Raw genomic sequence first — 25588 nt, forward strand, 5'->3', positions numbered from 1 at the left:
TCACACACAAAATGACAATGAAAATGAACAGTGCATGCAAATACTTGGATGCACAGTTAAAGACTATGTTCTTAGGAGCTGACTTAGCACAAAATCTCTAGCACGAGGGTGTGAGGGCAGTGGAATTGATGCAATACAGCTGTGCTAGGTGAGGACAGGATACAAAGTGGTCACAAAAGAGTTACATGCCTGTAGGATGTAAAGCTGAGTTCCAAGTGTATGTGGAGGAAGGAAGGCTTCAGATGGGAGCTATCATTACATAGATTCTCTGGGCCTTCCCCGTAGGGGTGGGCGTTCAATAGAAATTTCTCCAGCCTCTGAGATATTGCAGACATTCTGTGACGTTGAAGGTGGGAGGAACTCTTCTCTTGCAGATCGGGATAGCCTACTCAGGCTGCGTGCCAGACTCTAGATTTGGGTGTTAAATGAAAGTACAGATTAATAGCTGCATTAGTGTTAGCACTGGAAATGGATGCTCGCCTGCCCTTTCTGTCATAGAAAAGACACTTCACTCGTAACTGACGATAAAAGTCTGTGTTGTACAAAAGTTCACATATGCCACTTTTCAAAACAAAAATGGCCAAGGATTCTCTAGACCCTATTTGTCTTTCCAATTATATCTATTTATACAAAAACCAAAATGCTAAAGTAAACTGTGGTGAATAGAAAATAGGAATCTGGCTCCCTTGGGTTTTTCAACAAGATTAGGCTGGTGATGTTGGGGCAGTGAATGGTCTTCAGAACATGAAAAGTATCTATCCTGAGAATATCATTTTGCCTTCTCATTAGCACACATTCCCCTTTATTCTTGCTAGAATTTGGCTGCTTTAAAGTTGTCACATTAATATAGTTGGTAGAGAAAGTTTGTGGAAATAATGGGCTGGTGCTCAGAATGGGCTTTCCTTCCAGGGCAGTGGACTTTATGTTTTGTCTGCTGTGTGCCTGATAGAACCCAGCCACTCTGAGGCTATGTCTAGACTACAGAGTTTTACCAGAAAAACAGCCGTTTTTCTGACAAAACTTGAGTTACATCCACACTACAAGCACTTTCTTTCGACAGTAAAACGAAAGAACAGAAGGGTTTTTGTGCAATTGGTATTCCTCATTCTACGAGGAAGAAGCCTTTTTGCAAAAGAGCATGTGTGGATGAGGAAGAGGGAGTTCTTTCACAAAAAGAGGAAAAAGGAAATAGCACAGGTGCCCTGGTGGCCATTCTGTCCATAGCAATCACTGCTTACATTCAGTCTATCTCATGCTATCTTTCAAAAAAAACACATTGCTTTTTCGATGTGCTTTTGCAGTGTGGACACTCTCTTTTGCAAGATATCTTCTGAAAAAAGCTTCTTGCACAAGAAGCCTGTAGTCTAGACGTAGCCTCTGAGAGTGCAACTCCTGATGTTGTTCAGACATCAGTTTCCTTTGTGTGACAACAGAATATTTTGGTTCTGTGCCAAAGGACTGACAAGATCCACTCTGCATTTCACTCACTAAAGTCTAAGTTTAAAAATCACTTGTTATGACATCCAGATTTGTACAGGGAAATATGTAGTCAGCTTCCTCCTGATCCTTTACATTTGAGCTTAAATTCACAGACCAGCTGTTGAAACATTCAGCTCTTTGTGCATAAGCTATAAGACTTTAGTGTAACATTTGGTTTTAAAGTTTGGATAATTTCAGAAGAGACTACTTCCTCCGCCTACTGACTGCGGTGCCAACATAGATACATTTTTCTTTGGACCATTTTAAATTACAGCCTGATGTAATATGGCTAATATAAATTTTGCCTGATACGCCAATGTAAGTCTTATTAAAAAAGTTAATTGTGGTGCATTGCCAGGAGAATGTAATTTATTTATTGGGATTACCATATCACTCCTAGTTGTGCTAGGCTGTGCTGTATAAACATAGAGCAAAGAGGAAGTCCCTACCCCAAAGACCTTTCAGTGTAAGGTGAGATGGATCATATACAATTATTAATGAAGGAAATGTTACATATACATTCCATATGTCTAATAGCTTATTCTTATTTTTTATTGTAGTAAATAGTTTCTATCACTGGCTGGAAAAGCATCCTGTATAGTAGTGGCTTCTTAATTTCTAAACAAGGTTTCGATCAGGAGCAGCCAAAATATGGCTAAACCGCTAGATCCAGCCCACGGTCCATCAGGAGCCTCAGGCAGGCTGCCCACCTGCCTCGCTCCTGCATGCTGCATCTGAGTGCCTGTCACGTTACTGGATTTTGAAGGGAACAGCCGTATGATTGCTGCACCCATAGCGGGGTGTTTGCCCCAAAAGCTGGTACAAAGGGGGCCATGTGAGGTGTCAAACAAAAGCTTACTTTCTACTGATTCTGTATATGCTCTTCATATATCTGTATAATGTGGAGTTATGAATATGTACTCTGTATGGAGACTGGAAGTTTCTCTGTATGTGATTGAGTAATGGGCCAGGAATGTTTGCCCATGGACATGCCAATGAGCAAAGCTCCAGGGAACAATGGACCTCTGGGAGGCCAAAGACACACCTGGCCACTGGCCATGTGACTCCCTCCAGATAGGAAGAAGCCAGGAGGGGGTATAAATATGCTATGTGCCCGAATCCATCTTGGTGCTCAGCTCAGGCCTTCATCCCAGAGACAGCACTGCAGGGATCGAAGAGCCGGAAAGAACTGTGGACCCATCCTGACGTAGGATGTTCACCAAAGACTTTTAAGCCAGCAGTTATAACATCTCTGCTGCGAGCCTGCAACGAGAACTGGGAGATTCGATGCATGTAATGTATGATACTTTAACAACCTTACTCTCATTTTTCTTTCTTGTAATAATAAACCTGTAGATGTTAGATTCTAAAGGATTGGCTCAGCGTGATCTTGTGGGTAAGGTCCAGAGAGTAAATTGACTTGGGATCTGTGGCTGGTTTCTTGGAACCGGACAGAACTTGTTCGGGGAAGGTGAGATTGGGCTCTAAAACCCCTCACCTGTGTCTGAGGCCCGGGGCCATCTGGGACACAGATATTGCTGAGGTGTCGGAGGGGTTTTGCTTGTGAGGCTTCAGGCAGGCAGCTGAAGCGCTCTGTGGGACTGGTTTGTGGCCTATTTGGGAAGGTCTCCAGTCTGGGGGCTGTAAGGAGTCCCAAATTTGAGCAATTCTCCCTGAGAAGATGCCCTCAGCTGTGCCCAGACCTGGCCCGGTCCATCACAGTGCCGCTGCAAGTCGGGAGGAGGGGAGGAAGGCTTCAGGCATTGTCCCGCCCCCAGCACAACCTCACAGTTCCCATTGGCTGGCTTCCAGACAATGGGAGCTGCCTGTTTGCAGGCAGGCAGCATGTGAAGTACCATTCCCCACCCCCTGTGCTCACAGTGCTCAGAGCACCATATGACCCCAGAAGCCGGCTGCTTTGAATGGCATGCAGAGTGTGGCAGGCAGGGAGCCTGCCTGAAGGACCTGCTGGGCTGCTTGCTGGGAACTGCCTACATAAGCACTTCCTGGCCAGAGCCTGCCTCTGGCACCCATCTCTTTCCTCTTATGAACCCTCTTTCCCTCCTCCTACACTCCTACCCCATGCAACCCAAACCTTTTGTGCCCCTGCTCCTGCACCCATACACCCTCCCATATCCCAACCCCAATCCCATGCTCCAGGTCATAACTCAAATCCCTGCACTACCTTCTGCACCTATGCCCCAGGTCACAGCCCCCTCCCAGACCCTGCACTCTTTCCTACATCCCAATCTCCTGCCCCACTTCAAAACCCCCTCCTTGACTCAGATTCCCTCCCAGACCCTACTTTCCCTGCTGCACCCCAAACCCATATCCAAAGTTACCTCCTGCACCCTGTCTCCAACCCAGACCTCATACCTCCTCCTTTAATATCACGGAAGAGTATGGCCTTTGACCACTTACCAAATTCTTGGAAAAACGAGGAATCCTGTGGCACCTAAAAGACTAACAGATTTATTTGAGCATAAGCTTTTGGGATAAAAACCACTTCATCAGATGCATGGACATGGATAGAAACCATTTCATCAGATGCATGGACATCAGATGCACAACAGCTTATGCCCAAATAAATCTATTAGGGTATGTCTACACTTGCCTCCTACTTCGAAGTAGGGAGGCAAATGAAGCATACCAAAGTTGCAAATCAAGCCAGGGATTTACATATCCTGCGCTTAATTTGCATGTTCCCGGCCGGTCGCCATTTTAGAAATTCATTAGCCCGGAGTGACTGCCCGCGTCTACGCGCGGCAGTGAAATAGGAGTCCGATTTAACGCCCCTAACTCAAATTAGCTGGTAAACCTAATTGCAGGAGGAATACCAGCTAATTTGAGTTAGGGCTTTAAATCGGACTCCCGTTTCACTGCTGTGTGTAGACGCAGTCAGTTATTCTGGGCTAGTGAATTTCTAAAATGGCAACTGGCTGGGAACATGCAAATCAAGCATGGGATATTTAAATCATGGGCTTGATTTGCAACTTCGGTATGCTTCATTTGCCTCCCTACTTCGAAGTAGGGGGCAAGTGTAGACATACCCTTAGTCTTTAAGGTACCATAAGTCTTCTAGTTGCTTTTACAGATACAGACTAATACGGATACCCTCTGAAAGAAATTCTTAGAATGGCCACTTATCAAAAATTATTTGCCCACCCCTTAATTACATGGTAGTCAAAAAAGAACTGTCTGATTTATATTGCTCCTGGGAACATCACCAGTTTGTTAGGTTTGAACAACTTAAAAAGAACCCTATGCCACTTTCTACTGGAGTGGTCCTTAAATAACAAATGAACAACAGTATTTGGGAGGTATACAGACCCTTGTGCTTGAGGTCACAAGCCAGCCTGTAACTCAAGGTATAGTTACACCTAAAGCAGAATGAAGCCATTGCATGCCCCCTTGATATCAGTATGAATAGCAGTGTAGACATGAAGCACTGCTTTGGCAAGCACAGACATGCCAGAATCTTATGGTCTGGACCCTTCACAGCTCTCCACGTGCTCAAGCAGTGTCTCCTATGTCTGCACTGCTATTTTGAGCAGTATAGTGTCCCATGTCCAGAGCCTTTCCCTGCCACGATGAAAGACTCCCACAGCAAGCAAAGACTCTTGACATTTCCTGGTGTAGCCTGTCACTGCGATGTGTAGCTACATATACAATGTAGGCCGCAACATGTGTAGACCATATCTGGTGTATTTGTACGAGAGGGTTTAAAAAGATGTAATATTCTTCTATGGCAGGTTATTTATTCCATAAATTCCTATGCAAGCAATTCTTGCACCTTCATTGGAAGCAACAGGTACTAGCCAGTGTTGGAGACAAGACACTGGATCACTGGTTGGATCTGGCATAGTAATTCTTATGTCCCTGATAAAGAATGATTAGTGGTTTGTGGGGATGACCTAGGACAAAGTTGCTGTTTGTTTATGATTTTTGTTTGTCGTCTCTTTCCATCCTTTCCAAGTCAGTTGGGCCTATAATTACAGCTGTACATATCTCAGTGACATGGTAGTATCTGGAGTTATGCCAAGGCTCAGAAAAGGCTGCGTCCGTCCAATATCTTTCTGTTTGCATCTGAGACTTTATCTTGAAAGACGCAGGGTTGCCTCACTAAAGATCTGACACCAGCCTGGGTGGGAGAGAGTACAGAAACAATACAGTCATAGTGTTAGCTCTTTACATTGGGGTTGTGCATTTGTGCAACTTGGGCTCTCTCATATGGTGAGATGCTCTCTGCCTTGACAACATTATAAATATTATAACAAAAATGGAAAATCAATCATTTGGATGGGATGGAGTGCAAACTCAATGTTGCTTCCTGCTGGAGTGGTCCTTCATATAGGGCCCAGTAGTGTCAAGCCTGTAAGGGGTAGCACAATCCAAGGTAGCCAGAAAAAAAAACATTAATCAGAGAAAGCCTACAGAGACCCTATACAGCCCCCACAATGTGCAGTAGTGGATGAAAAAGGAACATGGTCAGTTAGTAGGGCGGGGAGGGAAGGAGATGTGTTGATTTAACACCTTCCTACAAGTGCCTCCACCAACTAGTCGCTGCAGGATAGGCATCCTGGGTTAGGATGACTGCTGTAGTCTCATTTGCCTGGACTCTCAGGCTGCATCTACACTGGCAAGAGTTTGTGCAAAAGTGACCACTTTTGTGCAAAATCTTGCTGCTTGTCTACACTGACCGCAAGTATTTGTGCAAGAACACTGATGTTCTACTGTATGAAATCAGTGCTTCTTGTGCAAATACTCTGATGCTCCCGCTCAGGGATAAGTCCTCTTGCGCAAGAGGCCAGTGTAGACAGGTAACATCAATTTCTTGTGCAAGAAAGCCTGATGGCTAAAATGGCCATCGGAGCTTTCTTGCGCAAGAGAGCGTCTACAGTGGCATGGATGCTTTTGCGCAAAAGCAAATCTTCTGCGTAAAAGCACATGCCAGTATAGACGCTCTCGTGCGCAAATACTTTTAATGGAAAAACTTTTCCATTAAAAGTATTTGCGCAAAATCATGCCAGTGTAGACGCAGCCTCAGAATGAGACTCACCAGAATACAAAGGATCAGGCGGTCAGACCTTTCATGGAGAATGTTCGAGGGACCTGCTACTGGGACTGTCAAAAAAAATTGCTTGAAATTATTGGACTGAAGATTGTTTCTATTTGCTCCTCCAGAAGGTACTTGCAAGTGCCACACACTATCCATTGATATGGTAGCTGAAACAATATTACTCATACATGAGTCACTTGGTGCACAAAACAAATTTTGAAGATAGTTAGATCTATGAGAAATCAGTCTACCTCAAAGAAAGATATTGGAATATAATGGATTATACTTCCCTGCAGTCCTGTTGAAGTGAAAATGGGTTTTCAGAGACTCTATGCTGCAGGAATTTAATTTGTCATGGTTTATGCAGTAATACTGTGCAATGAATTTGGGTCACATTTCTACTTTCAGAAGTCCTGATAGTGAAAAGTCATCACCCAGTCTAACTCAAAGCATACTCTTAAGAAAATGATGGGGAACACAAATATTGAAGGTGATTGTAACTTGCTTTTGATTTGGGAATGGAAGGGGGTCAGGCTTCATTATTTCTATTGGTCATCCACTGTGAAGAGCTAAATGTTTGTTTAAGTTGTCCTTTAAGTACACTTACTGTGGTTGATTTCCCCTTATATGATGAGGAGGTGGTGATTGTGGCAATTTGCTTGATTGAAGTAATGGGGTGGAATTTGCAAAATTAGCAAGTTTACATTTTGCTTTGATCATTATACTTGAATAACAGGGAAAGTTCTATGTACCCAGCTCTCCCAAATACAACATATTTATCATTATTTTATTTATTACAGTAGTGACCAGATAGCCTGATCACAATTGGGGGCCATCGCTGCAACCCCTATCTACCTATAGTCTCCTTTAATATCTCTGTATCCCTTGCTTGCTCTTGTCCCTTTGGGAAGATTTAGCTTCTCAATCACTAAGGGTAACTTCTTTCTAATTAAATTGTGTTATGTGGACTGATGGATTAAGGGAAGTCAGACATTGATGTGACTGGGCACTAGTTAATCAAAGCACAAGGACTTGCATAATCTTTTTACAGCGAGTGAAACACACAACGACTTGCAATTCTCTACCAACTGTCTAATGATGACCTCCAGGCCATTAGAATACTGAATAATGAAGGCATCTATGTGCAGTTCTGGGTTCATCACTGTCTTAGCCAGAGTGCAGGGATTTTGTACAATCTCATTTCAGTACAATAGCAATTATTGCTGAACTTTCTTAGCAGTTTCACATACGGTGAGGCTTCCCTCAAATGGTGATGGGTCTTACAGAGTGTTTGCCAGGCCCAGTCTGAGGCCACATCCTCTGCTCACTCCATCCCCTTACATCTGTCTCTCCTCTCCCCCATTCTTATTCACTTCCACTGGACTGGGATAGGGGGTTGTGTGTAGTGGAAGGATGAGAATTTTGGCTGGGGGTGAGGGCTCTGGGTCGAGGCTGGGGGTGAGGGTTTTGGTGTATAGGAGGGGGCATGGGGCTGTAGCTGGAGGTTGAGGTGAGGGCTCCAGTTGGGGCTGAGGGCAGCCAGAAGTGAGGGATTCAGGTTGTCGGAGACGGCTCTGGCTTGGGGCAGAGAGTTGGAGTGTGGGAGGGGGGGTGAGAGCCCAGCTGCAGGTGTGGGTGCTGGGGTGGGGCCATGGTGAGGCCTTTGAGGTGTAGGAGGGGGTTTGTGGACTAGGGCAGAGGTTTGGGATGTGCAAGCGGGTTCAGAGTTGTGAGCTCCTGGCAGTGCTTACTATGGCTCCCAGGAATTGACCACCAGTCCAGGTCACTGCAGCCCCAAGATCCAACAAGGCTTGGCACATTGTCCTCCTGTCTGCAGTTCACTACCTCCTCAGCTCCTACTGGTTGCAGTTTCTGGTCAATGGGAGCTGCAGGGGAAATGCCTGTGGGTTCCAGGGTACCATATGGAGCCTCTTTATACTTAGGAGCCTCAGTAACCTGGTGGCAGCTTTTGGAAGCGACACGGAGCAAGTGCAGGTAGGGACCCTGCCTTAGTCCCACAACCCCTCTGCACTGACAAGTGAACTTCTAATGACCTACTGAGTGGTGCCAATCGGAGCCACCTTAGTCTCTTTTTGGGTGTTCTGGTAAAAAAACTGGATGCCTGGTATCCCTACGGCTATGTCTACACTGCTCCCATTTTGTGCAAAAAATATGCAAATGAGGCAAAGCATGGAATATCGCTGTGCCTCATATGCATAATTAATGAGGTGCCGTTTTTGCGCAAGAGGCTTTTGCGCAAAACCTCCCTCTTGTGCAAGAGCCGTTCTTCTGCATTCCATGTAGATGGTTCCTTTTTGTGCAAAATCCTCTTGGCAAAACCGAAGCCTAATTAATTATGCAAATGAGGCCTCATTTGCTCATTTTTTTGTGCAAAATGGGGGCAGTGTAGACATAGCCTACTAGTATACATAATGTTTCATGGAAACATTATACAGAGCTATTAAATTTGGTACTTGCCATGACCTTGCAAAATATGCTGTAAAATTTTAATTTCAACAATCCTTGTCTTCAACTCCTTCCCTTACACTTTCCCCACCTCGTTCAATGTTATTTCCAATAACTAAACTTGTAGAGGTCTCAGGAATTTTTAACAATATATTAAGTTTGTTATGAAATTCTCTTTATCCTTTGAGAGGTAGTAGACATTTTTAACTAGTGCAGCTCGAGACTGTTTTTGTAAATCATTTACTCAGATGTGTGGTTTTTTTTGTTTTGTTTTATTTTTTTAAATACTGATCCTGGGGAAAAAATGTACTATATATAGCAAATGAGTCACTCAGTCAAAAAAGTTACCAACATAGTATAACACTAAAGTTTACTCTTAGTCCATCCAGAAGAGTTATATGTACAAGAAGAAAAAATTAACAAAAGTGCTTTTAGTATCCATGATTAATTCCTGTGCAAATGTATTATGTTATTGGTATTGATTATAATTAGTATATTTTATTACTGCAAAAGTTAAGAGTCCATTGATACTAATTGTTCATGCCATAATGATACTCCGTAGACTATGTGATCACAGATAACAGTACACATGTCATTTCTGTTGATTATAGTTGCGTCTCCATGTGTATGAAGACTCTGGATAAATAGTCTGTAGGAAGTCTATTACTGGGTTCTCTGGTTTATTTCTGTTCTGTAGAACAAGACAAACTAGTTGTGTGTAAGTAACATCTGACCCAGTAACTTTTCATACAAAGATGCTTTGTCTTTCTGTTCATACAAATAACGTTTTACTCAGCAGGCTTACTTTGCAGGCATCTGACATTACCTTTCAGTAAAACTTTTGTTGACTTTACATAGCCAGCATTGTGCAAGACTTTTTTTCAAGGCCATCAAAAGATGTGGGGAGATGTAAATACAACATGTTCTTCAGGCAAACAGCATGTTGCTATGAGTAGTGTTTAGTGCACCATTTAATAGAGAAGCTTCTCTTCTCCTTTCCTTACAGGCAGAGAAAAATTTGACTCTCTACACTATATTATTTTCATTGCCTTTATTACACTAACTCATGGACAAAGGTTTGTCACACTACTTCATTAAAACTGAGACATTTGAAGATGCTAGTACCCCTATTCAGGAAGGTGCCTAAGCATGTATGTAACTTAAAGGACACAAATAGTCCCATTTCCATCAGTGGAACTACCTGCCAAAATGTAAGGCCACGCAAGAGCTTGATCCTGCAACTTGAGTGCGTCCTGAGAAGCGCTTAGCATCCCCAGTTTCCAATTAAATTTATGGACATTGAAATAAGCAGCAGCAGCTCTCAGAATGTGCTCAGTGCTTCACAGCATTGGGGCCCAAAGCGCAAAGGGCTACTTCTGCCAACAGAGTAGTAGGGGAGAGAGTAAATGTTTAGGCTTTTATAGTATAGATTTTTACCATACTGATTCAGAGTTTTTTCAAAACAGCAAGGAGTCCTGTGGCACCTTTATAGACTAACATATTCATTTGGGCATACACTTATATGCGCAACCTCTGCTTTGTTACAAAGTGGGGTTTTGCCCAAGCAAGGGGAGGGGGCATTGCCTACAAAAGATTATGCCCAAATAAACCTGTCTGTCTTTAAAAGGTGCCATAGGACTCCTTGTTTTTGCGGATACAGACTAACGTGGCTACCGCCTGATACTTGAGTTTTTCAAAACACTCTAGAAGATCAATGGAAGATATCTCATTCTCTCTGCTCTTGTCCATGCACTTCCTTTCTAGCCTCATTAACTCTACCCAGGCTGCTTGACCCTTTTTTATCTTTCCACACTCGTATCTCCATGCCTTCTTTCATGCAGACTCCAGCATTTGAAATTCCATTTTTAAGCCTCTTGGTAGATAATGCTTCAAAGAGGAAGTCAGTGGAATAAGCTTGGTGGTTAAGTTAAGCATAAAGTGTGTGTGTTCGATTGGGGCTTTACAGTATAAGTTCTTCAGGCAAAAACATTCAAAGAAGGAACGAAGATAATACCATGCCACCTGCACGCTACTGTATAAAGAATGACCATAATTATCCACCTCTGCCTCAGATGTAGCCAAGACAGTTTCTGAGGTAAGTTTTGTAGCACTCCTTCCTTCTAGTAAGCTTGTCAGTATTCACAATACCCACATGCTGACCAAGGAAATAGAAAATACATCCTCCACGTTATTTGGGGGTATATGTGTGAACCCAACACACTATCAGTATGGTGGGCCTAAATCAACATTCCATTACTCTGGTTTCACATCAGTGTAATATCACTCAAGTCAGTGGTATCCCACTGACATAAAATGAGCGTATCCTCATATTGGTTTGCCTCATGAGGTCTGACTTTGGATCTGGAACTTGATCAGATACAGAGTATTTTAGGGTGAGCAACATCTAGTTTTTATTGTTGCATAGTTCTGAGTGCTTTTGGTGGAGTAAAGAGTGGGAAAATGCTTTTAAAATATAATTATTAATGTTTTTGGAGAGACAGAGCAATATCTAGTTTTCAGTTACTGCTGTATGAATAAAAACGCTCTCTGAGATCATTGAACCATCCTGTCTCATTGGTACCTTAAAACAATTAGTCTTCTGTGACATAATCTCTTGAAAGTATACTGAAATGTTGCATTTAGAATAGAACGTACTGTAATATAGTTGATAAACGCGACATCACATAAACTTACCATCATTTTTAACGAATACATCTAAAAAGCTATCTTGCTGTGCATGCCTTCGTATTACCCTTGTCGTGCTGGAGATAAAATGAAGAGGCACACACAAAGCATTGTTAAAACACTGCAGTTATTGAAATTTTTAGGCTTGCACCTAAACAAACATCTTTTCACAAGCTCAGAATTCAAACAGCTTCATTTCAAACAGTAACTCCATTGATCAATGTATGGAGTGAAACACATTCCTATGGAATATAGGAAAACCTGAAAAGTGAATGGGAGTAAATTAGAGCTGCCTAAGGGAAGAAAATAGGCACTGTGTGCTTGGAAACTTTTTAAATTCTTTAATAATGCTCTTTCTCCAAACCCTGCCATTTTTTTTTGTTTTCTTTGCCATACTTCTATTTTGCAGATTGCTGCATATATCTAGTCAAGAAAAAAATTGGATGCATAAGGCCAAGTGGTAACTTCATGTTCATTTTCAGCTCTGGGATGAAGAGTCTAAAATGGAAATGTTCATACTACTGGGCAAACTTTTCTGCTCTACTATTATAAATATGTATGATGGAAGTATAAAGGCATGAAAGCTAAAGGATCATGTTTGGGCATACTCAGTGCAATGAATCTGCTTCCTTTTCCCACTGGAATGGAAATTAGATCATGACAAACACTTAAATGTAGTTTCCCATTTACATTTTCTTGCCCTTAGAGTTCCAAATGTTAAAGTATAAGTTGTTACAGACAGTTATCCTTCTGCTTTAGAATGGAAGAAATGTAATTCTCTTAGAGTGGCTCTTACATTTAATGAGCACCAATAGGAACTGATGGATAGGTACATGCCATATGTATTGAGTTTTAAAAGAATATCAACTGGTTAAACAACACCAGCAAGTAGAATACAAATCTGCTTCTACTGAAATCAATGACACAACTCCCATTGATTCTAGCAGGAATTGATCCGTGGGTAACATAAAATATGACTGTGAAAATGAGGGCTAACAAAAGTATGTTTGCACAGCTGAAAAAAATTCCACATAATAAAAGTGACTGAGGCCATATCTCCACTTTCAGTAAGATTGACACTGTGGTGGTTAATTTTCCGGTAGTTGATTTAGTGGGTCTAATAAAGACCTGCCAAATCAAACACTGAGGGTGCCCCCATCAGTGCTGGCACTCCTACTCATTGCAAGGAGCATTTCTTCCATTGACCTTCCACTGTGAGGATGGTGCCAAAGTTCAGATTAAGGTACGTTTACTCCACCTACGTTTTTTATGTAGCTGGAACTGAATGCCTTAAGATAACCATTCCCCTTAGTGTGGACCTGGCTTTACTCAAAATGCTTGAAACTATACAGAACCCTATAATCAAATTCAGAACAATTGTGGGCTTATTGTGCAGATATATAAATTCCACCACTGTATGAATTAAAGTGTGTCTTACAGGTGTTTCTGAAATTGAACGAATGGTCCTCAAAAAGAAACTCAGTAAATGTGGTACCCATTTGTTCTGGGAGAATTGAACAAGTTATGCAATTCTTGTAAAAGATCTTAAAAAGAAATATTAGAAGCATGATATCTAAAGATACAATCTTCACTCTTTCCCTCCCTCCCACAAGCATGTTTCATCTTCTCTCTTGTCACAAATGAATAGTTCATTACATTTGCAATGTTATGATCCAAATAGGAAGGCTAAAATGTTTTATGTGCTAAGGTGATTTAACTACCTTTGCCTTCACTGGTATGATAACTAAACAGTCAGCTTGGACTGTTCACTTCTAAAGTTAGTAGTAAGAAGGTCAGTCAGGGACAAGTATTTGAATTGCTGCATAGTTAGTATTTGAACTAAATCTGATATATTTCAATTGGCTCATAAAGTGGTATTGAGAAATCAAAGGCACTATATATTGTTTCATTATTTAAATTTGTATTATGAAAAGGAGAATCAAATTGGCTTGCAAAGATTCAGTGTGACTCATTTGGTTGCACTGGATAGCAGCAGAATTGGAAGGACTGATGGTTCTGGGAGGAGAGAGAGAGTTTTTAAATGGGAGAGCAGACTGAGTATGAAATTGATAGAGCTTTTTTGGCTAGGAAAGATGTTTGAGGGAGTTCCTTTGTTAAATTTCCAGCAGCATATTTCTGGTCTCTTCATGAAGTAGGAAGGATATTGCCATGTAAATCAGAATAGAGCAACACAGGGGTTTGCTACTGCAGGAGCTTCAAGCCATCATCAGGGATAGTTATCCAAATGGGTGCATTCATATAACACCTCGTGACTTAAGTGCTGTGCCAGCTATTTAATCTCTAAATGCACATTGGAACTCATTTTGCCTGCCATAAAACATGCACTTCTGTTAACAGAAATAATCAACCTCCCTAATCATTCTGTTAAATTGTTTTCAAGGGTTATTCATGAGAATTAAGTACAAATAAATTTCTAATGTTAAAGAATCATCATGGAGCAAACACATTGTGAATAGACTAAAAGAACTAGAGCATTCTCATGCAGTTTGACTGTCACTTGTGACAGAACTTACTCCTTGGTCATATAAAGTGTTCTTTCTACTCTAATGTGGCACAGTATTATTTCTTTAGGGAACAGTTATAGGTGGTAGGCAAACATCATGGGGTCTGGTCAGTGATCAGTCAAAATAAACTTGCATCCCTGAAAGGAAATATACTATTTTTCATTTTCCCAGACATAGGCTAGGGCTTCTTTTTTCAAGGGCCCAGTTCTCTACTGCTTTGAACTTCATGCATGTATAACCATGCAAAGGGGATGCAGAATGCTTTCATTCTGATTTGGTAGGCTTTTACCCCCACTTTATGCTCTGTTTGCTTGGATGAACAAATTGGGGGTGAATTACCCTACTGTACTTCTATTTCAGTTAGCATCCTTAAAACAAATACAGCTGTTTGTTTCGGCCTCACGATTATGAGAGATCAGAATTGTCTGAAACAGCGGTGGTCCCTATCATAGGCAAAATAGAACCAAACAGCAGGAAAAGGTTTAGCTTTTTGAAAGCAGCTGTTTAACAGCTTCAAAAGTAGACTGAACAGCATTTATCCAGGAAAAACCAGATAGAGCACACTGTTAGAATTCCCATGGGCTCTATTCAGTGGTTGCATAATTTTGGAATGAACTTGGCGTGCTTTTGCATTGCTGCTCATGTAGCCTCAGAAAGAAAAGTTTTGCCATTCTAAAGAGACACTTTGAAAAATTTCAATAAAAATAAATCTTTATAGCACTAATTGACAAAATAATATGTTTTAGTAGATTATTGATGCATCCTTTTAGGGTAGCGTTTGACCTCCTGAGAATTTTGCCAGTAGCTAACTCATGTATATGTTATTAGTTTCAGACCTGTATCTACTTTAATTTTATATTTCACATAAATAGAGCCCTGCAAATCTGCGGATATCTGTGGGTGGATTCTGCAGCTCATTTTTGTGGATGCAGATTCAAATTTTGCACCTAGAACTCTGCAAGTTTGCAGATATCCACTTTAAATCTGTGGCTCCTTTTTGCAGATATAGATGCGGATACAAAAATTAGTATTCGCTCAGGGTTCTACACACAGAAATAAAACACTTGTGTAGAAAGTCAATGTATCCTTCCACTATGAAAAGTTTCTAGTTAAGGGATATGAGTATATATATATTTTATTTATTAACTCTTTTCTCTACCATTGTGAATGTATTCACAGATAATTTTTTCTGACCATCTCTCTCTCAGTGGACAACTTAAGACCTTTATTCTGACTCAGTATGAGCAGTCTTATGCTCCATTTAGCCCAGTATCCTGTCTTCCAGCAATGGCCAGTGCCAGATGCTTCAGAAGGAATAAGCAGAATAAGGCATGTATTGAGTGATTCACCTATTGTCCAGCTCCAACTACAGGCAGGTAGATTTAAAGACACCCAGAGCATGGGGTGACAATTGTAGCTTATAGCTATACCGATCCTCCATGAACTTATCTATTTTTTTCTTTGAATTAACATATAGTTTTGGCCTTCACAACATCCTCTGACACCAAGTTCCACAGGTTGACTGTGTTGTGTGTACTTGAAATTGGTTTTACCCTTTACTGGTTCCTGGAAATATAGCTGTCCTTTATGCATAAACCTGTTACTCAGGCACTTTCAATTAATTTTCTTCTGTAAAAGCTAGAAGCTAAATTATACCCTTAAAACTGTCTTGACTGGAGGAGTGGGATTAAAAAGGTAGCTGTGTCATTGCTGTGGCCTCTCCTCCTCATGGGTCCTCCCAGGTCTTGTCCTCCAAGCAACTTCTAACAGCCTCTACACAGGGGTGGGGAGCCTTTTTTGGGTGGGGGGGCCGCTGACCCACAGAAAAATCAGTCAGGGGACACACACAAGTGAGAAGTAAAAGCAAAAGAAAAAAATCGCACTGATGTGACCCCTGACTGAGGAGAAAGACACTCCCAACATTCCACTCCCACACCAGAGCCTAGGGAGGCCCAGGCTAGTAGATTTTAAGTGCTCCAGTCCTGCGGTGGAGAGGCAGGGGGAGGAGGGGCTGGGGCACCAGCATGGGCTCCCCAATGCTGGGGAGGAGCCCTGAGCCTTGGGGGTCGGACCCAGGCATGTTAAGGTTCCCCACGCCTGCTCTACAGGGTGCGCTAAACTGTATCAGAGAGAACTGTTCTGGCAGTCGATCACAAAGCAGATAAGGGAGTCTCTAGTCACGTTCTCTTTCCTCTACTAATGATATCTATTCCAGGTGTGGGAAGAGAAGGGAGCAGGACTTAAGGCAGCTGCTGTTTGGAACCCACACAGGACAGATCCTCTGGAGACTGGACCCACTGGGTACATCTAGACTACATGCCTCCTGGGATGAGGCATACCTGGGTGGTCGACAGATGCCTTTGATGTTGACCCCCGCACGTCCAGACTATCGCGCTGAGCCAACAAACAGCTGATTGGCTCAGCGCGGCAGCCATGTAAATTTAAATGAAGCGGCGATTATTTAAATCTCCGCTTCATTTTCCTATGCCTGGTAATCTATGCCACAGGCATGTAGTCTAGACGTACCCACTGTGTTGAGGGCAGAATGGTTCTGATTGGGGCTCAGGGCCAGCCTGAGCCATTTGTGCACCCCGGGCTCCAGGAGCGCGGCGCCACCCCTGGGAGTGCAATGCATGCACAGCCCCACTCCGGGGCGCCTGGAGCATGCACAGCCCCACCCTGGGCGCACGACGCATGCGTGGCCCCTCCCCCGGGCACCCAGCGAATGTGACCCCGCACCCGGCACACGCGTGGTGCTGCCCCTGCCCAGCCCAGCAGCCCTGCATGGTACCCCCTACAATGGAGCGCCCCGGGTGGTAGCCTGGTCAGCCCATACCTTAGGCCGGCTTTGATTGGGGGCTCAAGTTGATAGAGTGGCACAGGCACATCAGGGCAAGGCAGAAATGCAAGAGGAGTTAAAGTAAATCAGCTGACCTCTCTGCCAGAGTGTCACACGTTGTCATTCAGCTATGACAGCACCTTGAGCAGGCTGTTTATTCTTTATTAGCTTCTGCTAGTGGCTGTGTTAATGTATGAAGACTTTCAACTTAATAAACACTTAGAATAATTATAAATTACAAAACCTGGTTAGGCACGTTCCTTGTCAGGGATTCTCTGACAGACTAACTTTTCTGCTAAATATTTCACATCTTGGCTCAGAGGAAAGCTGTGGGCTTCTAATGTTCACCTTTCGACTGGACACATTCATCCAATGGTGCTAGACTAGTTTATATAGTGCAGGAGCTGAGGTCCGTTGCACCAAACTGTAAACGCCGTAGGTAATGGAAACCACTTCAAGTCTCTTAGATGTCCAAATACCTGATGTGAGCACGCAGTCAGACACTTAGTTGGTTAAGTGACCCAACTTCTGTCCACATAATAACTGCCACATAACATTTCAGTTGCAGAAAGAGAGGCCTTCTTAAAAGCATAGAACAACTAGTCGATGAAATCTTGTTTTGCTGCTGCATTTTGTAAATGAAAAGCACTTTGTGGTTATTTTCCTTACTTTAAAAGAACACAGAAAATCAAACAGGACCCCCAACGGTTCCAGGCTGCAGCTCATCATCATTCCAGCCCAAGAGGTGCAGACTGCTGAATGGATCACTGGAAATTGACCTGGCTCAGGGAGAAGCTAATCTTTATAGAAATCTGACATTCTGGAGAAGATGCCAAGTGGGGGGGGGGGGGGTTTCCTCTGGAGTTAAGCACTAAAAACTTTAATCTCTGGATAAACTAACGGGGGAAACAGCTTTATAATTGTATATTTAGTTACAATAAATGCACAAAATTACACAACATATATGCCATTTACATTATAAACACAAGAAAGGTGGCTGAATCCCAAGAAGTTGCAGTTTGCTTTCTGCTCTTGACCTCAAGTTTTCACCATTGTAGGTTCCAGGTCCAGACTGAGGGACACCTGGTGTAAATTGCCATAACTTTTTTGAAGTCTGTGGGGCTATGACCATTTCTCCCAGTGGAGAATTTGCTCCTCTTTCTGACAAGTGTATGCAGAGACAGATTTACAATAAACCATACCGTGTCCTGGCATAGGGCCCCCCAATGACACGGGGCCGTCCTGGGCCGGGTAATCCAGCACCACGTCTGACACACACACACCCTGCATAAGGGGTGGCCATTCTGTGGGAGCAGTCCCTCTGCAGAAAGGGCTCGGGGAGAGGGCAAGAGAGCAGGGAGGCCCACCTGCAGTCTGCAGCCTCAGGTGAGCCGTCAGGAGAGAGTGAGCAGTGCAAACATGAGCTGGAAGGCTTCAGAGGAGTATGGGGTAGCCACACAGCCGGCCAGAGAAAAGCGGTGCTTTGAAGTGGGAAACAGCTGCTTCTCTCTGGCCGCCAGCTTTGTGTCCACCCAGTATTTCTCTGAAGCCATCCAGCCCGTGTTTGTGCTACTGGCCGCAGTAGAGGGGGAGTGGCCAGGGGATGGAGAGCCCAGGGCAGTGGGAGAGGGGGCACTCAGATGGCTGATGGAACCATGCCTCCCTCACCTTTAGGTAAAGCACATGTGGGTCTCTGCCCACGTCTCCAGGCCAGCCAATGCAGGGCCACTGGGGCACCTGAAGCTGTCCTCTGCGGCCATGGAGATTTGTTTTTTTTTAAATAAAGCACTCTTATCCAAAGCACTTTGCAGTAATTAGCGAATGGTAAAAACAATATTTGGAAAGATCATTAAATGGTCCACCCAAGACCTTCAGCAAATTTCAAATGGTCTGGGAAAAAAAAGTTAGACTACAAAAACAATCAAGGCACCTCACTTTATTTTCATTTACTTCTTATTCCTTATAATATAGAAGATGAAGAAAAAAGAATGAAAAATGGGAGGGGCAGGAAGAGTGAATGTTCTTTTTCTTTCCTGGGACCCGGGGGGCGGAGAAGAAGGGAGGACAAAAAGGAAGCTGAGCACCAGGCCCCACTAACTCTAAATCCGCCACTGAGTGTGGGGGTTCACTGAGAAACCAGTGAATGACAGATGTCTTTCCTCTCTGTCCCAAACTGCACAATAACTTCACATTTAGTTTAAGGCTGTGGGTTTCTATTGATAGGGACTTATTGATTGATGTTCTGTTAGCTGTGCCTGGTCTCGGAGTATGTCTATACTGCAATCCAGGGTGACTGAAGCAGAGGTAAACCCAAACTAGCTTTGATCTAGCTAACTCAAAAATCAACAGCTGTGAATCTAAGTCAGCCCTGGGCTATGTAGCCTCCCTGTCCCTGGGTATGTGAACGGCTAACCTGTGCTGCTATATATGCTGTCGTAGCTTCACTCACTGTTCTTGTTCAAACTAGATACCTAAACAAGCTTTGGTTTAAATATATACATGTTGCAATGACACTTCTGATTGCAGGGTAGCCCTGTTCTTAGCTAAATAGGAGGCCAGGTGGAAGGGATGATGAACTTGCTGGGCACCTCTAACTTTCCTAAAACTAGCCCCAAATGCTGCACTCTTCCTGGCCAGCTGCTTCACATTCCAACAAGGCCTTGTGACCTAAGCCTGAGTCTTATCTCACACTGGTGTAAGTTAGTGAAACTAGCCTAGCGTAAAAGCAATGTGAAATAGTAATGAGGCTCAAATATTTGTGGCACTTACCCTGTTTAGCTTTGGTTCAGCAGATTCCAATAGGATGGATTCCAGCAAATCTGGATTTTTCCACTTGCCTGACTCTGGTCATAATCTCTTTCCTATTCCTCACTTGTCATTGGAGGTACCTTTTCCAAGCAATTTGGTGATTTGACCAAGCACCTCACATTAAAGCAGTTAGTCTGATCAGATCCAGTTCTCGTTGTTTGTATTCTTTTCTTTTCTATTTTTTTAAAGAAAAGACACATTCTCTTTCATCCTCCTAAGACAGATATTAATTGAATCTGCTCCAAGTCTCACAACACTATTCCCCACCCCCAAGTGAGGTTTTTTTTTAAACCATAGAAATTCCATATTATGAAGCAGGGGAACCTTCTCCATTTACGAAAAGGAAATGTTATTCCCAGGAGCTAAACAAAAACTGGGGCCAGATCCTCAGTTTTTGTAAATCAGTTTTGCGCCATTGATTTCAGTGAAGCTATGACACTTTACAGCTGCTGAGAATCTGGTCCATGAGCTTGACTGGCTGGAACTTTTGCATAGGGAAGCCAGCCAGAAGGGCACTGAGAAATTTTGAGGGGGCAGATGGGAGGAGTTTGATAGGGCAGTGTCTGTGAAGCAGGAGCCAGTCAGATGGACTGGGATAGGGGAGGGTTCCATTAACCCAGGCCTGGGCAAAATAGGGCATGTGGGCTGGATCTGGCCCATGGATGCAGCAGGGAGCCTCAGGCAGACTCCCTGCTTGCCCCGTCTCCCCCTGCATGCCACTCAGAAAAGTGGCTGCTGGGCTTTTGTGTTTCACAGCTCTATGTGTGCTCTAAGCTGTCCCTGCCCCAGCACAATCCCATTGGCTGGTTTCTGGCCAATGGGAGCTGCCTTTTTGAACAACAGGCAGCATGCATAGCACCACTTCCCCACCCTCTCCTTTGGCACTTATTCACAGATGCACATGGCCCCTGCAGCCTGTGTGGGGGTGGGGCAGGCAGGGAGAAACAAGCTGCCTGAGAAACAAGCTGGGCTGCTGGGTGAGAGTCACCTAGGTAAGTCTCCTGGTCAAAGCCTGCCTCTGGCACCTCAGCTCCTCCCTCCCCCAACCCTCTGCTCCCCCACTACTGCACGTAACCTAAACCCTCTGCCCCTTCTCTTGCACCCATAATCCTTTTCCAGATCCTGCACCAATACCCCCTGCTCTAGGTCACAACCCAAACCCCTGCATCCAATCCCTTACCCCCAGGTGACAACCCCTTCCTTCCCTAGGTCACAACCCAAGCCCCTGTACCCCCTCCTGTACCCCAGTCCCATGCCTCAGATCATAACTGCCTCCTGTAGGTAGCATTCCAGTGTATCTCCTACAGGAAGCTGCTGTAAGGCTTCAGAGGAGATCATGCTGGGCTAAGTGTGCTGCAGAGGAAGAGTGCACCAAAAGGATGGAGGGAAGACAAGTGGTTGAGGAGGTCCTGTTCCACAGTTGCAATCCCAGGTAGGGAGGGTTACTCGCTGTAATTTGCATAATGCTCGTAATTCCAATGACCCAAAGACTTCTGCTTCATAGTCTCAGCACATCGAAGTGTCTGCTTGTACTTTCATTCAGGAACTGTTGTGTGGTGTTAATAATACAGACCTCATTTTTTTCATAAGTTGTCACCAGTCCAGCATGAATATTGTGACTGTGGGGGGGGGAAGGGGGAGGATTGACGCAGAAAGAGAATTGGTATGTGCACAACAGTATAATAAGAGCAGAAAGAATGTATTATTTACTGTTTGTATTGAATAGCTTTATATTTTGATTGTTGAATGTTTAGCTCATTCTTTGGGTTTAAAGGCCCACCAACTGTAAGGGTTTTGTGTCACAAAGAAGATGATAAAAGTAGGAAACTAGTCTTTGAAACTCCTGCCAAAAGACCACTTGAGCAACAGAGCAAGATTTGTCAGTTACCCTCTTAAGATGAGCAACTGAAGGCAGTATTGCTTTAAACATTAGAAAGATCCTAGCCAGCTGTAAAGCTGCCACATACTTCAAGTAAGAACTAAAGTGTATTTAAAATTTAATGAAGAAAGTCATTTAATCCATAAATCTAGCCTTCTGAGTAGGAACTAAGTAAAGTATTCACTTTTAATCTACCTTTCAACAGGGTGATCAAGTGACATTTGACCAAAATAAAAGAAAGCCACATCACTAGATAAAATACTGCACTTAACATCAAAGCACTCTGGAAAAAAATGGTTCTTTTCCTATACAAAGTGTCATGTTGTATTCATAATCACATTGAATTTATCCCAGATTGATGCTGATGTAGGCAATTAAGCATAGGCATGGGAAGTTGGAGTGCAGAGGGTATTGCAGCACACCCAGGTTTTGTGCTTGGTATCCTGGCTGCTGGCCCCAGGGTCCTGGCTGCCAACCTCATGTCTGGGGGCTCCACTGCCGGCACCAAGACTCCAGGCACCAGGCCCACATGCGGGATCCCAGGCGATGGGCCCATCCCTCAGGTTCTCCACCCATCCCTACCAGTGGCCTCAACCTCTGCCACTTTACTCCTGTCCATGACATCCCCTCCTGGATCCACAGTCTTGTTCCCAGTCCCAGGTCTAGGTGTGCGGACAAGGATAGGTGGGAGTACATATTAGCATCCTCACTTTAAGAAGTGTTCCAGTGCAACTGCAACTTTTATTCCATATTAATAGTCTAGAGTCATTAAGTGCAGTATAAATCTATGTCAGGACTGGGCAAGAGGAGGTGTGGGGGCTGGATCTAGCCTGTGGACTGCATCTGGCCACTGTTTATATCCTGCTGCCTGTGCCAATGAGTTTCCAGGCAGTGGGTCAGGCAGCAGGATCCTATTTAAATGGCTCACGGCTCCTGATTGTGGTGCTACCCCGGCAGGGGCCAGGGCTACAAGTCTCAGAATCCTGGGTAGCTGCCAGGCAGTGCAGTAGCAGTGGGGCCAGGAGCCTGCAAGCCTTTTGCTATGCTTTTAATTCAAAGCCTCCAGCCACAGACAGCCCTGGGGAAAGGGTAGTTTCCACCCTTGCCCCTTTTACCCAGGCCTCGCCCCTTCAGGGGCGGAGCCAGCCCATGACCATGTACCAAAATTCAATATGTGGCCCCCTTGCGAAAAATTATTGCCCACCCTGGTCTATGTTATAGCTAACTATAGAAGAGATTTTTCTGGGTACTCAGAAATGGTGATACAATCACTACATGAAAGACTTAAATAGTTGATAATTAAATGCAGCAATGTGTCAGTTAACATAAAATGATTGTTAGCATATTGGAAAATGTGTTGTCTACTATTTTCTTTATGGAGCTAGTGAGTCAGTGACCAAAGCCATGGTGACTAATTTATAACAGTTGCTTTGCATTCTGTCCAAAATGTTGCACATCCTGATTTAATATTTTATCCGCATTGGACCTCCAATATCATTATTTTTGTTTCTTTGGAACAAACTGCCAAAGGCAGCAACAGAAGCCGTAGCTGTGAATCTATTAAAAATGAGAAGGAGGGGGAATGAAGAAGAAGAAGAAAATCTCAGAAGACATTACTAGCCACACACTAGTTCAACTCTGCCTGACTGCACAGGCATTATGAAACAGTTAAGGAAGCTGAGTCATTTCTGCTTTCTGAATGTAACTCTACAATATTGTTAAAGTTTTCAGAAAACTGGTGTATTATTGAAGCTAGTTTGAGAATCACTATGTAAACTTACAGAAGTTAAAAAATGCAAAACGGTAGGTTCCATAGTAACTGGAACCCACTCACATAAAGACCTGTTGCATTCTGCGTCACCATATATACCCATTAATAAGTGGGTAATCTATCTTTGTAATGGTTAAGGTAATTAGCTTTCCCACTTATTACCCCTTATTAGCCATTCATTTACTCATAAATAGGTATTCCCTCCTTCCCTCTCCCTCACCCCACCTTCTGTACTAAATCTGATTTGTCAGTTTAATAATGTGTTCACTTTTTTCATTGTATTCTTCTGGTATATATGGCCATGCCAATTCTCTTCCAGAATATGGTCTGAGGAAGTGGGTGTGGCCCACGAAAGCTCATCACCTATTAAATCATCTTGTTAGTCTTTAAAGTGCTACATAGTTTTTCCTTTTGTTTTTGCAAGATCAGACTAACATGGCTACCTCTCTATTACTAGTGAACTAGGATGCTGCTTACCTCTGGGTTCTATTCCCTGTTCTGTTACTGGTTGTCTGGATAACATTGGGTGAGTTGCTACCCCTCTCTCTTCTTCAGTTTTCCCATCTGTAAAGTGAGGCTGGTGATACTGAAAAGCCTTTTAGGCCTACTGAAGAAAGGTGCTAGGGAAGAGCTAGGCAGTGGTCTTTTTCTTCTTCTGTTGAATGGAAACAAATTTCTCATTTCTGTGACTCTGTCTACACTTACCAGGAGAGTGGCTCTATGGAGACTGATCTCTGGGGTATTGATTAGTGGGTCTAGTGAAGACCTGCTAAATAGACCGCTGCTCATGCTCCTGTCCACTTCAGTACTCCACTGGGTCAAGAAGAGTAAGGATAGTTGGAGGGAGAATGTTTTCCGTTGACCCCCCACAGTGGAAATGTTGTGGTAATTCAAACTAAGGTAGGTCGACTCCAGCTATGCAAGTCACAGAGGGTGCGTATTTGAGTTTGACATGGCCCTCTAGTATAGAGCTGGCCTGTGTCACAGAATTTATTTGGCTAACAACCAGTTGCAGGTCAGATGGGGCTGTTATGATTTCAGTATTGGAAAACATTAATTCTGTCCATAATGAAGCCAGAAAGTGTTGGTTGCTCTTGGTGTGAAGCATAATTAAAAACATGAAGTCCTACAATAGTAGCCAGATAACCTTTCACAATATTAGCTGAGGTCTTAACATAGACACTGTTTAAAATAAGGTGTTCAGACTGCTGTGAAGGTTTTAAATGTAATGAGTTGTATGCATTTATGCAATGAGTTCAACTGTAAGTTGTATTACACTCGGCGTTTTCTTTGCTTTCATATATCTGAGGAACAAAACTGAATATGCTCACATCTTTGCAATAAGTTGGAGGCCTGCACTAAATCTCCTTCACACAGCTCTGGCTACGTGAAGTGTGTCTATATGGCAGTCAGAGGTATGAATGCAGGTTGGGTAGGTATACTTGTGTTAGCTTTAAACTAGTGGGCACAGACTTCAGAGTGGGCTGTATAGATCCCCTCAGGACCCTGTTTACATACGTGTGTCGATAGGCTGCACTGAAACCACTGATTCTGCACTTTCTCTGCTATTTTTAGTGTGCTAGCTAGATTAAAACTAGAGCATGCGTGTGCACTGAAATAAATGCAGGGGTATTTATTTCAGTGTGCATGTTTATCCTTGGAAAGGGGCACCTGATACCTAGTTTTTATTTGTACTTGTACAGGAAAATGTAACATGTTTAGTAATTGGCAATTGCTTGTCAGCTTTTATGCAGGCCAGACAACTACTTCATTGAAATTCAAAGGTAGCAGCAATCAGGTATTTTATGAACTGCCATGTGTGCCTTCCTATATTGGAAATTCAAATGAGTCCTCACAAACAAGCACTCATTGTTGCCATGCGACCTTGAAGTTATATGTATGAAAATTTAGCAAAGACAACCAACCATTCCATTAGTGTGTCTAAGATTCTGTACCAGTGAAAAGCATGTATAGGATTTGACGAAGAAAAATAAATGACAAAACTTGCTAGTTACTATCAGTGATGCTTATTCTCCAATTCCAAAACCATGAAGTTTACTGCATCTACTGTGTTGTG

At 43.2% G+C, this 25588-nt stretch overlaps 1 protein-coding gene across 4 annotated transcripts in view; it reads left to right on the top strand.

Annotated features, from left to right (window-relative positions):
* Positions 1–25588, top strand: part of COL15A1 (collagen type XV alpha 1 chain) — a 268400-nt gene that overhangs the window by 26565 nt on the left and 216247 nt on the right. The gene's annotated exons all lie outside the window — the stretch shown is intronic.

Source organism: Pelodiscus sinensis, chromosome 2, assembly GCF_052426305.1.
Source record: "Pelodiscus sinensis isolate ZL-2025 chromosome 2, ASM5242630v1, whole genome shotgun sequence".
Classification (NCBI taxonomy): domain Eukaryota; kingdom Metazoa; phylum Chordata; order Testudines; family Trionychidae; genus Pelodiscus; species Pelodiscus sinensis.